Source organism: Myotis lucifugus, unplaced genomic scaffold (genome assembly GCF_000147115.1).
Source record: "Myotis lucifugus unplaced genomic scaffold, Myoluc2.0 scaffold_412, whole genome shotgun sequence".
In the NCBI taxonomy this organism is placed as follows: Eukaryota; Metazoa; Chordata; class Mammalia; order Chiroptera; family Vespertilionidae; genus Myotis; species Myotis lucifugus.
In genome coordinates, this window is record NW_005871460.1 from 61,656 (window position 1) to 73,595 (window position 11,940).

Below are 11,940 nucleotides of genomic sequence, written 5' to 3' on the forward strand. Positions count from 1 at the left end.
AGGTTGCTGAGTCCCGGTGGAGATATCCCAACGGAGAAGGCGGTAGAGTCCCGATCCTCACAGCACAAACAAGGATTTTAAACTCCGCCTCGATTCCCTGGGGACCTGCGCCAGGGCCGGGGCAGGAACCGCCCTTTCCCGCAGGCGCTGCCTCTCCCGCCGCTCCCGCCCCGATCCGCCCACAGAGCGCAATGGCGACGCCGGCGCTGAGGCGGGGGGCTGAGGTGAGTGCGTGTCCCCCGAGCCCCCACCGCGTCCTCACACCGAACAGGACAGTCCGGGTGCGGGCGCCTGTCCCGTCCTGCAGCTCAGCCCCGCGTGGAGGCCCGTGAGGAAGGTGGAGGGGAGAGAGGAGTGTTGTGGCTTCTGAGGACACAGCAAGTGCAGGGCAGAGAGGACGGGGGTGACTTGCATCTGAAGGTCCCTGAGGATGTGGCTGTGAGTATTGACGGGAAGATCAGAGGCTGCAGGGAGGACGTCACAGCCTCATTCGGGGCTTTCCCGGCTGTGGGTCCATCGGGGGCCTGGGGTGGGCCTGGATCCGGCTGGACTACAGGCTCTCTACACGCCATATGCCAGGTTCATGGGCGAGTCCAGCGAGATCCAGTGGCATTGGAGCCGGAAGGGGGCAGAGGTGAGGGAATGAACCTGGGGTCTGAAGATGGGAAGGGGGTAAACATTACACAGTGGTGAGCACATCTGGAGGAAGTGTGAGCTGATGGTCCCGGGACCTGGTGTGGGGACTTAAAGGTGAAGCATAAACCGACGCTTGGCTTTGTCTTGGAGGCAGGATCTAGGAGACTGCAGTGGTGTTACTTGGCTGGAAGGCTGGGGCCCTGCAGGCATCGCCCAGACCTTAAATGGCATTGCTCCCTCCCCTCCTGTCTCCCAGTTCTTCCCACCCAGCCGAGCTGTTCTTGCTGAGGGCAGTAATAGTGATTAATGGGACTTGACCGGAGATCAGCCAGCCTTAGAATTAGGCCCTGGAGGAGGTTGACGGGGGGAAGGTGTGTAAGGAGTAGGATGGCAGGTTCTCAGAGAGACAGCTCTAAGTTCAATTGTCTCCATTCTGACAGGTTGGCGTGACCTTTGAGGACATTGCCCTGTACTTCTCCAGGGAGGAATGGAGCCTCCTTGATGAGGGTCAGAGACAGCTGTACCTGAATGTGATGCTGGAGAACTTTGAACTTCTATCCTCGCAGGGTAAGACCCTCACTCTCACAGTGACCTGGACTTGAGTTTGAGATTTCCCAGCCCCATCCCCCAGGGTGTGCTCTGTCCTCCCATGTAGACTGTGGTACTGATTGATTTTCCAGTTTCCTGGGTAGTTGCTGTCCTGGGGTGGGTTGGTGTGTTTCCATTGCTACCTTCTATTCCTGAAGTCCCAATACTCCCCGCTGCACTAAATTCACAGGGAAGGACTTATGGTTGGTAGTGTTACAGGAAGCCTCAAAGATTCCACCTTGATCAGTGAGGAAAGCATTTTCTATATTCCTGTTGGTCATTTGTACATATTTTTTGAAGAATTGTCTCTACATCCTTATCCTGTTTATTAACTATAGTTTTTGGTTAAAGAGTCTTTTGATTATCTTGTATATTTTATATGTTAATTGCTTATTACACACAGGAACACATATTTCTGCATGTGCCTAATTGTGCTTTGTAGATATTGCCCACCCCCTCTTCTCTTTTTTGCAAATTCCATGTTATTGGAAAACCTGCATTCAGCAGGTCTAGTGCCACCATTTTTCTAACAAGCTCAAATGCTGGTTGCCAGTGTTTAGCAATCAAGTATGTTTTAAGTTATATAGAGTTGTTGTTTTTGAGACATTTAGTGTGTTGTTACTAACCTTTAGTATAGTGTTAGCATATCTTTATTATTCACTGGAAATTTCAACTATTTGTGTGAATTTCTGTCTGTATTGCAATATTCACTTTATTGTGCTGATCTGAACTCAATGCACAATATCTCCAAGTGATTCCTTAATAGGATTTGGAGTATTTTCTCCCATCCTCTAGATTGGCTTTATTTCATTTTGTTTATTGCTGTTGTGCTGTGAAGCTTTTTTTTTGCAATCTGGACTGTTTATTTTTTCTATTTTGCCTGGTGGTTGGTGTCACATTCAGAAAATCCTGTCCAAAACTTATCTCCAAAATGTATTCTCTAGGTTGTCCTGAGGAGTTTTAAGTTTTAGTGCTGACATTTAATTCTGTCATGTAGGTTGAGTTAAATTTTACCAGTGGTGTCAAGTTTTGTTGTTTTACATATGAATATCCATTTTTACCATCACCATTCGTTGAAGAAACTATCTGTCCTTTCTTCTATGTCTTGCAGCTTTGACAAAGATTACTGGAACCTATGTGCCTGGATTTATTTCTGTGTTATCTGTTCTTTTTTTTTTTTATTTCTTTATTTATTTCAGAGAGGAAGGGAGAAGGAGAGAGAGAGAAACATCAATGATGAGAGAGAATCATTGATCGGCTGCCTCCTGCACACCCCTTACTGGGTACCAAGTCCGCAACCTAGGCATGTGCCCTTGGCCGGAATCGAACCTGGGACCCTTCAGTCCGCAGGCTGACGCTCTATCCACTGAGCCAAGCCGGTTAGTAGGGCTATCGGTTCTGTTCTATTGATCTATGTGTCTGTGTTTTTCCAGTAACACACTGTTTCTTTATTTTTTCTTTGAAATAAATTGAAGTCAGGAAGTGTGATGCTACCAGCTTTGTTCTTCTTCAAGATTGCTTTTGCTATTCGAGGTCTTTTGATTTTATACATTTCAACATTCTCTTTTCATTTCTTTGTAAAATACCATTGGAGTTATCATCAGGATTGCATTTAATATGTAGATTGCTTGCATATTGTAGAAATCTTCATGATACTTCATTTCCTTTTTTTTTCATGTATTTTTATTGATTTTAGAGAGGTATGGAGAGGAAGGGGGAGAGAGATAGAAACATTAATGATAAGAGAGATTCATTGATCAGTTGCCTCCTGCACACCTCCCACTGGGGATCGAGCCTGAAAACAAGGCATGTGCCTTTGACTGGAATTGAACCCGGGACCCTTCAGTCCTCAGGCTGATGCTCTCTCCACTGACCTAAACCAGCTAGAGCAAGATACTTCATTTTCAAATCCATGAACACAGGATGTCTTTCCACTTATTTGGGTTTTCTCCTGTTTCTTCCGTCAATGTCATATAGTGTTCAATGTACAGACGTTTCACCATTTTGGTTGAATTTATTCCTGAGTATCTCATTGTTTTCAGTGCTATCGTAAATTTGAATATCTTCATTTCTCTATCAAAAGATTTTATTGTTAGTTTGTAGAAGTGGAACTAATGTTTGCATGTTGATTTTTGCATTGTGAAACTTTTCTGAGTTTAATTAATTAATTATTTATTTAAATATATATTTTATTGATTTTTTACAGAGAGGAAGGGCGAGGGATAGAGAGTTAGAAACATCGATGAGAGAGAGACATCACACTCCCCACTGGGGATGTGCCCGCAACCAAGGTACATGCCCTTGACCAGAATCGAACCCAGGATCCTTGACAGGGTCCTTGAGTCTGCAGGCCAATGCTCTATCCACTGAGCCAAACTGGTTAGGGCTGAATTTAATTATTTTTTAATTCTCACTGGAATAGTGAAAATATTTTTACCATTGATTTTGTTAATTATTTTTTTTAGAGAGAGAGAGTGAAAGGAAGAGGAGGTGGGGGGAGGGGGAGGGAGAAGGGGGGAACATTGATGTGACCGAGAACATCAATTGGTTGCCTCCCACAGGTGCCCTTATTGGGAGCAGGGATCCAACCTGCAATCCAGGTACCTGCCCTTGACTAGAAATTGAACCTACGACTCTCCAGTGCACAGGCCAACACTCTCACCACTGAGCCACAATGGCCAGGGCTATTTATTCTTTAAATTTTTTTCTTATTTATTTATTTATATTTAAAATATATTTTCATTGATTTCAGAGTGGAAGGAAGGGAAAGAGAGAGAGAAACATCAATTAAGAGAGTAAATAATTGATTGGCTGCCTCCTACACACATCCTGTGACCAAGCCCACAACTTGTGCATGTGCCCTGACGAGAAATCCAACAGTGACCTCCTAGTTTATGAGTTGATGCTCAATCACCAAGCCATACTGGTTGGCCTTTATTTATTTATTTATTTATTTCCAATTTTTTTGATTTCAAGAAGAACAATTTTAAATATAAAGTCACTTGCAATAAACCTTAATATTTCAAGAAAAACGATTTTAAATATGATGTTACATGCAATAAACAAATTATTTAAGAAAAATGGACGAGAAATCCAACAGTGACCTCCTAGTTTATGAGTTGATGCTCAATCACCAAGCCATACTGGTTGGCCTTTATTTATTGAGGAAAGGAGAGAGATAGAGAGTTAGAAACATCGATGAGAGAGAAACATTGACCAGCTGCCTCCTGCACATTTCAAGAAAAACGATTTTAAATATGATGTTACATGCAATAAACAAATTATTTAAGAAAAATGGTCTTACATATAGTAATATTACATGCAATAAACATATTTCAAGAACAGAAGAATTTTAAGTATAATAATATAACCCGAACTGTACTAAGATAGTATGATATCACAAAAGTTGTAGGAAATATTAAAAATCTGCAAATAACAGGATTAGTTCTATTATATTCTAGTATATTTTTCCCCCTCTGGTTCTATTTTTGTTCATCAATTTAGGTGTTCATTATATTCCACAAATGAGTGAGATTGTATGATATTTATCTTTCTCCGACTGGGTTATTTTGCTTAGCATGATGTTTTTTTTTTTATCATTTTATTTTTTATTTTTTTTTTTATTTTTATTTTTTGCTAATAGTATTACAAAGGGTATTACATATGTGTCCTTTTTTTCCCCCCCACCCATGACAATCCCCTGCCCTCCTTTACCCCCCAGTGTCTTATGTCCATTAGTTATGCTTATATGCATGCATACAAGTCCTTTGGTTGATCTCTTACCCCCCTCCCTCCTGCCCCCCAACCCTCCCTGGTCTTCCCACTGCAGTTTGACAATCAGTTTGAGGCAGCTCTGCCTCTGTATCTATTATTGTTCAAAAGTTTGTAATGGATATGAGTATTGCTACTCCAGATTTTTTTTTTCTTTTCCATTTGCATGGAAAAATTTTTTTTCTATCCCTTCACTTCCATCCTGTGTGTGTCTTTTGTTTTGAGGTGGGTCTTTTGTAGACAGCATATAGTTGGGTCATGTTTTTGTATCCGTTCAGTTACCCTACACCTTTTGATTGGAGCATTTATTCCCTTTACATTTAAGGTTATTATTGAAAGGTACCTTATAGCCATTTTAATTCTGTATGGCTAGGTTTCTCTCTGTGTTTCTTCTTCTCAGCAATCCCTTTAGCATCTCTTGTAATGCTGGCTTGGTGGTGATGAACTCCTTGAGCCTTTTTTTGTCTGGGAAGCTCTTTATTTGACTGTCTATTTTGAATGATAGCCTTGCTAGATATAGTAAACTTGGTCTCAGATCCTTGCTTTCCATTACCTTGAGTACTTCATGCCATTCCCTTCTGGCCTGTAGAGTTTCTGATGAGAAATCAGGTGTCAGCCTTTGTAGGTAACAATTTTCTTTTCTCCTGCTGCCTTTAAGATTCTCTCTTTGTCTTTAATTTTTGGCATTTTAATTATGATGTGTCTGGGCGTGGGTTTGTTTTGGTCTTCTTGCTTGGGGTTCTCTCTGCCTCCTGAACTTGTGTGACTTTTTCCTTTACCAGGATATGGAAGTTTTCTACCATTATTTCTTCAAACACCTTCTCTATTCCTTTCTCCCTTTCTGCCTCTTCTGGCACACCTACTATTCTAATATTGTTACGTTTCACATTGTCCCACAGCTCCTTAACCTGTCCTCCTGTTTTTTAGTTGTTTTTTCTTTTCTGTTCTCTAATTGAGTGATATTTTCAACTGTCTTCTAATTCACTGATTCGATCCTCAGCTTCCCCTAATCTGCTATGTATTCCTTCCAATGTGTTCTTTATTTGTGTTATGTCATTCTTTATCTCAGACTGTTCTTTTTTCATAGTTACTATATCTTTTTTCATACTGTTGAGCATTTTTAACATCATTACTCTGAATTCTGTTTCTGATAAATTTCTTATCTCTGCTTCATTTATCTCTTCTTCTGAAGAATTACTAGTTCTTTCATTTGTGGGTTGTTTCTTTGTTTCCTCATGTTGGTTGTCTGTTTGGGTTTGTGACTATGTTTTAGGTAGATCCTCTATTCCTCTCAATCTCTAGTGCAGGACAGTGCAGGCTGTTTCTGACTAATTGGATCAGGCAAAGACTCAAAGCCTCCAGAGATGCCTCTGCCTTCAGACTGATAGGATACCAATTGAATTGCCAACAGGCAATTGTCCTTCAGGTGTGGTGAGAGTTTTTTTTCAACAGGGTGGGGCAGTTGCTTCAGCCTGGAGGCTGTTACTTCTTTTTTAAAATAATATTTTTATTTATTTCAGAAAAGAAGGGAGAGAGAGAGAGAAAGAAACATCCATGATGAGAGAGAATCATGGCTTGTCTGCCTCCTGCACACCCCCTACTGGGGGTCGAGCCCACAACCTGGGCATGTGCCCTTCACTGGGAATTGAACCAGGACCCTTTGGTCCTCAGGCCAACGCTCTATTCACTGAGCCAAACTGGCTAGGGCTGTTATTGTCTTCCCCCCAGGCAAGGCAAATGTCTGTGTGGGAAAGATGTCGTCCGCTGAGTGAGGGAGTGACTCAGTCCAGGGAACTTGGTTTGTATGCCTTCTGAGCTCTATCCTTTGAGTCCCCAGGCCTGGCTTCTGCTCTCACAGCTCCAGTCCACTGCACATGCCCTCTGCCAGAGCACTAGGTGGGTGGCTCCACTAGGTGTGTTGGCCCTTTAAGAGGATGCCTGAGTTTTCAGCTGTAACTTCCTGGCAGACACCACCCCACTGCTTTTCACAGCTAGATGTTATGTGGGTACCCTCCTCAGTTTTGGTGCTCTCTGCTGGGGAGCCCAGCTTAGGAATTAGATCCCAGAGTTCTCAGTGGCATCCCCCCACAGCTGAGATATCTCTCTGGGACTTCAGTTGCAGTTTGTGGATGCCCAGCCAGCACTTTTGCGTCTCCATCCCTCCTGCAGTCTCTATGTGTTCTCCACCTTCGGTCCTTGGGTATCAGGGTTCTCTCCTGCGAGTTTTCTATTGATTATTCAGGAAGCCTTTCCATATTTCAGTTGTAATTCCAGCTTGTTCCTGGGAGCATGTCCGTGCAGCATCCTCCTTCTCTGCCACCATTTTTAATCTCTGGGCTTTATTTATTGATTTCAGACATAGGAAGGGAGACAGAGAGAAAGAGGGAAACATTGATCTGCTGTTCTACCCTTCTATTCATTCACTGGCTGTCCCCTTGCATGTGCCCTGATGGGGGATTGAATCCACAACCTTGATGCATTGAGAACATATTTTCACCAACTGAGTCACCTTGCCAAGGCTCTGTATTTGCTTATTAATTTCAGAATTTTATAGTAGGATCTTGATAATTTTCTCTATGTAAGGTCATGTCATCTGCCAACATCTCTTATGATGTATTGTGGTTCATAGTGTCAGATGTAATGTAATTGGCTATCACGAAACTCCTATTTATTTATTACTGATTTCTGATAGAGCGGAATAGAGATAGGGAGACAGAGAGAGAGATAGAGAAACATCAGGGTGAGGAGATATATCAGTTGGCTACCTTCCTCACACACCCAAACTAGAAATGGAACCCATATCCTGATATGTGCCCAGACCGGGAATTGAACCCCAGACCCTTCTGTACGCAAGACAATACTACAACCAACTAAGTGACACCGGCCAGGGCTTCCTGTGTGTGTGTGTGTGTGTGTGTGTGTGTGTGTGTGTGTGTGTGTGTTTTAAAGTATATTTTTATTGACTTAAGAGAGAAAGGGAGAGGGCGAGTGAGTTAGAAACATCAATGATGAGAGAGGGGCATGCCCCCTACTGGGGATTGAACCCGCAACCCGGGCATGTGCCCTTGACTGGAATAGGACCTGGGACTGTTCATTCCGCAGGCTGACACTCTATCCACCACGCCAAACTGGCTAGGGCCTTTTCTGTGTTTTTTAAAAACAAAATTTCCAGTATTTTTCAAAGAATAGGCTACTAGGGTCAATTATAGCATAAACACAGTAGCTGATAGATTCAACTCTGACCTTGTTTTTGACCATAAGTATCTTTAAATATGTTGGTTCACCCAGTCTTTCCAGTCATCCTTTCTGTTTAGTTCTCCTTTATTTGTGTTCTGTATTACTGTTTGTACGAACTCATTGTACTATTATTCCCGTTTCCTGTGGGGTTTTTGTTCATGGATAGCTGTCTACTTACACTGGGATGGGGAACAATTCTCATATCTCTGATTCTGCCCTCTTGTTGATGTCACTCACATAGGTCTTTTTGCTGTGGTCTATTTTGTGCTTTGTTGTTCTACCACAGTGTTGACCATCCTTTTCAGTGTTTCTTTTAAGATTCCTATTGTCTTTATCCCATGTAATGGCTTAACTGGGATTTAAGGGCAAGAATCATTTATGCATCACAGAAGAAACATGACTTTAAGAATGTCAGGTTGGACCCAGAAGCATGTTTTTCCTTGATGAAGGGCTATTAGAAAGGGTTCGATGGCAGAGCTTATTAAGGTCATAACTAGGGACCCACTTTGTTCAACAGTATTTTGTTGCAATTGCCCATTCCTCACCCCATTCTACTTGTTCTTGCTTATCGTTAACACTTTACCAACTACTCAGTTCTAATAGTGATCATTTCTACTTGGACTCCCAGCCTATGGATAACCTTAACCTCTCTACACTGCACTGCTACCTCTTTCACGGGTCTCTCTTAACTGCAAACCAACGTTGGTCCATGCCTGCAGAGCTTCAGAGTGCACACATATTATTGTATTCTCCTTGAGCATCATGTGCTCTGGTAAAATTGACTTTTATGGGTTTGAGCACACTCAAATTATTCTACAGGTCCCCAGCATGAAAAGTCCTAAAGAAAGTTGTTTGTGGAGGAACGATGAGTAGAGCCTTCCTCTCTTATTTGTATCCCATCCTGTGCTTCTGTTTCTCCCTTGGTGAGATTTTCACCATTGACTGACCTTTGGGGCCAAGTAATGTATACCAGCCATTTCCTCAGCGTCTAACTCACTTTTCTTAAAAATCATTCAATGGAATCATGGTCATGACAGATAAACAATTATAGTGAAGATACTATTTTTTTTCTAAGGTCAACATATACCTCACCAGCGTTTCCTTTTGTTCAGGTTGCTGCTGTGGAGCAGAGAATGTGGAGGCACTGACTGAACAGAACATTTCTGTAAGAGTGTCACAGGGAAGGAATCCCAAGTTAGCCTTGTCTTCCTTGAAGAGCCATCCCTGTGAGAGTTGTGGACTAGTCTTGAGGAACATTTTCCACTTGATTGAGCTGCAGGAAACTCAGCAGATCCATGTACTGTTGAGGTGTGGGGCATGTGCAAAACGATTTTTTTTCAGTGCAACATTTCACCAGCACCAGGAGAAGCACTTTAGAGAGAAGCCTTTTATTAGAGGTGTGGACAGGATCTCACTTGCAAAGAGCTGCAGTTTCAACGTGTCCCAGAAGCATTTAACCTGTGTGCAAGTTGGGCAAGGCCTCTTTACTGGGTCAGGACATCTCCCCCCAAAGGCTACTCAGACCAGGGACAGGCCAAATGAAATCTCAACATGTGAGGTGACCCTCCAAAGGACTAAAAATTACTACATTAGGAAAGAATATAAGAAAGCCATTGGCTGCAACCGCGTGTTTGTTCAGGATAGGAATGTTCATACTGGAAGAGTGGGTTTTGTGTGCCGTGAATGTGGAAAATATTTTAGCAGAATTTCTAGTTTTTGTTATCATCAGAGATTTCACAGTAGAGAAAGGCCTTATGAGTGCAGTGAATGTGGGAAATCTTTTACCAGTAGCACTGGACTCCATTATCATCAGAGATTTCACACTGGAGAAAAGCCTTATAAGTGCCGTGAATGTGGGAAATCTTTTACCAGTAGCACTGGACTCCGTTATCATCAGATATTTCACACAGGAGAAAGGCCTTATAAGTGCAGTGAATGTGGGAAATCTTTTAGCAGGATATATTACCTTCGTTGTCATCAGAGAATTCACACTGGAGAAAGGCCTTATAAGTGCCATGAATGTGAAAAATCTTTTACCAGTAGCAATGGCCTCCGTTATCATCAGAGATTTCATACAGGAGAAAGGCCTTTTGAGTGCAATAAATGTAAGAAGTTTTTTATCGGGGTCACTGGCCTTCATTATCATCAGAGAGTTCATAATGGAGAAAGGCCTTATAAGTGCAGTGAATGTGGGAAAACTTTTATGAGTAGCACTGGCCTCCGTTATCATCATTTATTTCACACAGGAGAAAGGCCGTATGAGTGCAATGAATGTGGGAAATCTTTTACCAGGATCTACTACCTCCGTTACCATCAGAGAGTTCACACTGGAGAAAGGCCTTATGAGTGTCATGAATGTGGTAAATCTTTTACCAGTAGCAATGGCCTTCGTTACCATCAGAGATTTCACACAGGAGAAAGGCCTTATGAATGCAGTAAATGTGGAAAAGTTTTTACTGGGTTCACTGGTCTTCATCATCATCAGAGAGTTCACACTGGAGAAAGGCCTTATGAATGCAGTGAATGTGGTAAAGCTTTTACCAGTGGCACTGGCCTCCGTTATCATCGGAGATTTCACACAGGAGAAAAGCCTTATAAGTGCAGTGAATGTGGGAAATCTTTTACCAGTAGCACTGGCCTTCGTTATCATCTGAGATTTCACACAGGAGAAAGGCCTTATGAGTGCAGTGAATGTGGGAAGTCTTTTTCCAGGATCTATACCCTTCGTTGTCATCAGAGAATTCACAGCGGGGAAAAGCCTTACCAGTGCAGTGAATGTGGAAAATCTTTTGCCAGTAGAAATGGCCTCCGTTATCATCAGAAATCTCACAGTGGAGAAAGGCTTTATGAGTCCAGTTAATATGGGAAATCTTTTATCTGGATCCATGGCTTTTGTGATCATCAGAGTTCAACTGGAGAAAGGCCTTATGAGTGCAGTGAATGTGTGAAATCATTTAGCCAAAATTCTAATCTTTCTCTGCACTAAAGAGTTCAATGAAAGGGAGGTCTTAGATTTGTAGGAAATGTACAGATTTTTAGTTCAGTCTTAACAATTTTGTATGAAACTCTTTATGAAGCCTTATTTTTCTCATATATTCAACTATCAACTGTAGGGAGATTCACTATGAATTTTGCTCATGTGAAAAAACGTGAGTCCAGGTTGCATTTTGTAATTTAGCCAGATATGTCTTGCCAGATCTATGTCACTGCATATTTCTGTTGCTGAAGCTATTTCACAGGTATCCAGAGATTGCATGAGTCATCATATTAGTGTATTTGGGGAGGTAACCTCTTTGATTTGAGAAAATTAGGAGCTGCCTGAGCTTAGGAGGTCTCATTCTTTTTTTTTTTGAATCCTCACCCGAGACTATTTTGCCATTGATTTTTTTTTTTTTTTAGAGTGAGAATGGAAGGGAGGGGGAAGAGACAGAACCATTCATGTGAGAGAGACACATCAATTGGTTGCCTCCTGCACGCAGTTCTACTAGGGAGGGGGGATCAAACCTTCAACCTAGGTACGTGCCCTTGACCATAATTGAACCTGGCTTCCTTCATTCTGAAGGTGTACGCTCTATCCACGGAGCCAAACAGGCCTGGGCTTTCTAAAAAAATGTATTTAAATGTTTTCATTGATTTTTAGAGAGGAAGGAAGAGGTTTAGAGAGAGAGAAACAACAATAAGACAGGAACATCATCAATTGGCTGCTTC

At 42.2% G+C, this 11,940-nt stretch overlaps 1 pseudogene; it reads left to right on the top strand.

The window, feature by feature from the left end:
• The window catches only part of LOC102437647, a 33,369-nt pseudogene extending 21,758 nt beyond the window's left edge, over positions 1–11,611 (top strand).
• The last annotated feature ends 329 nt before the right edge of the window (positions 11,612–11,940 follow it).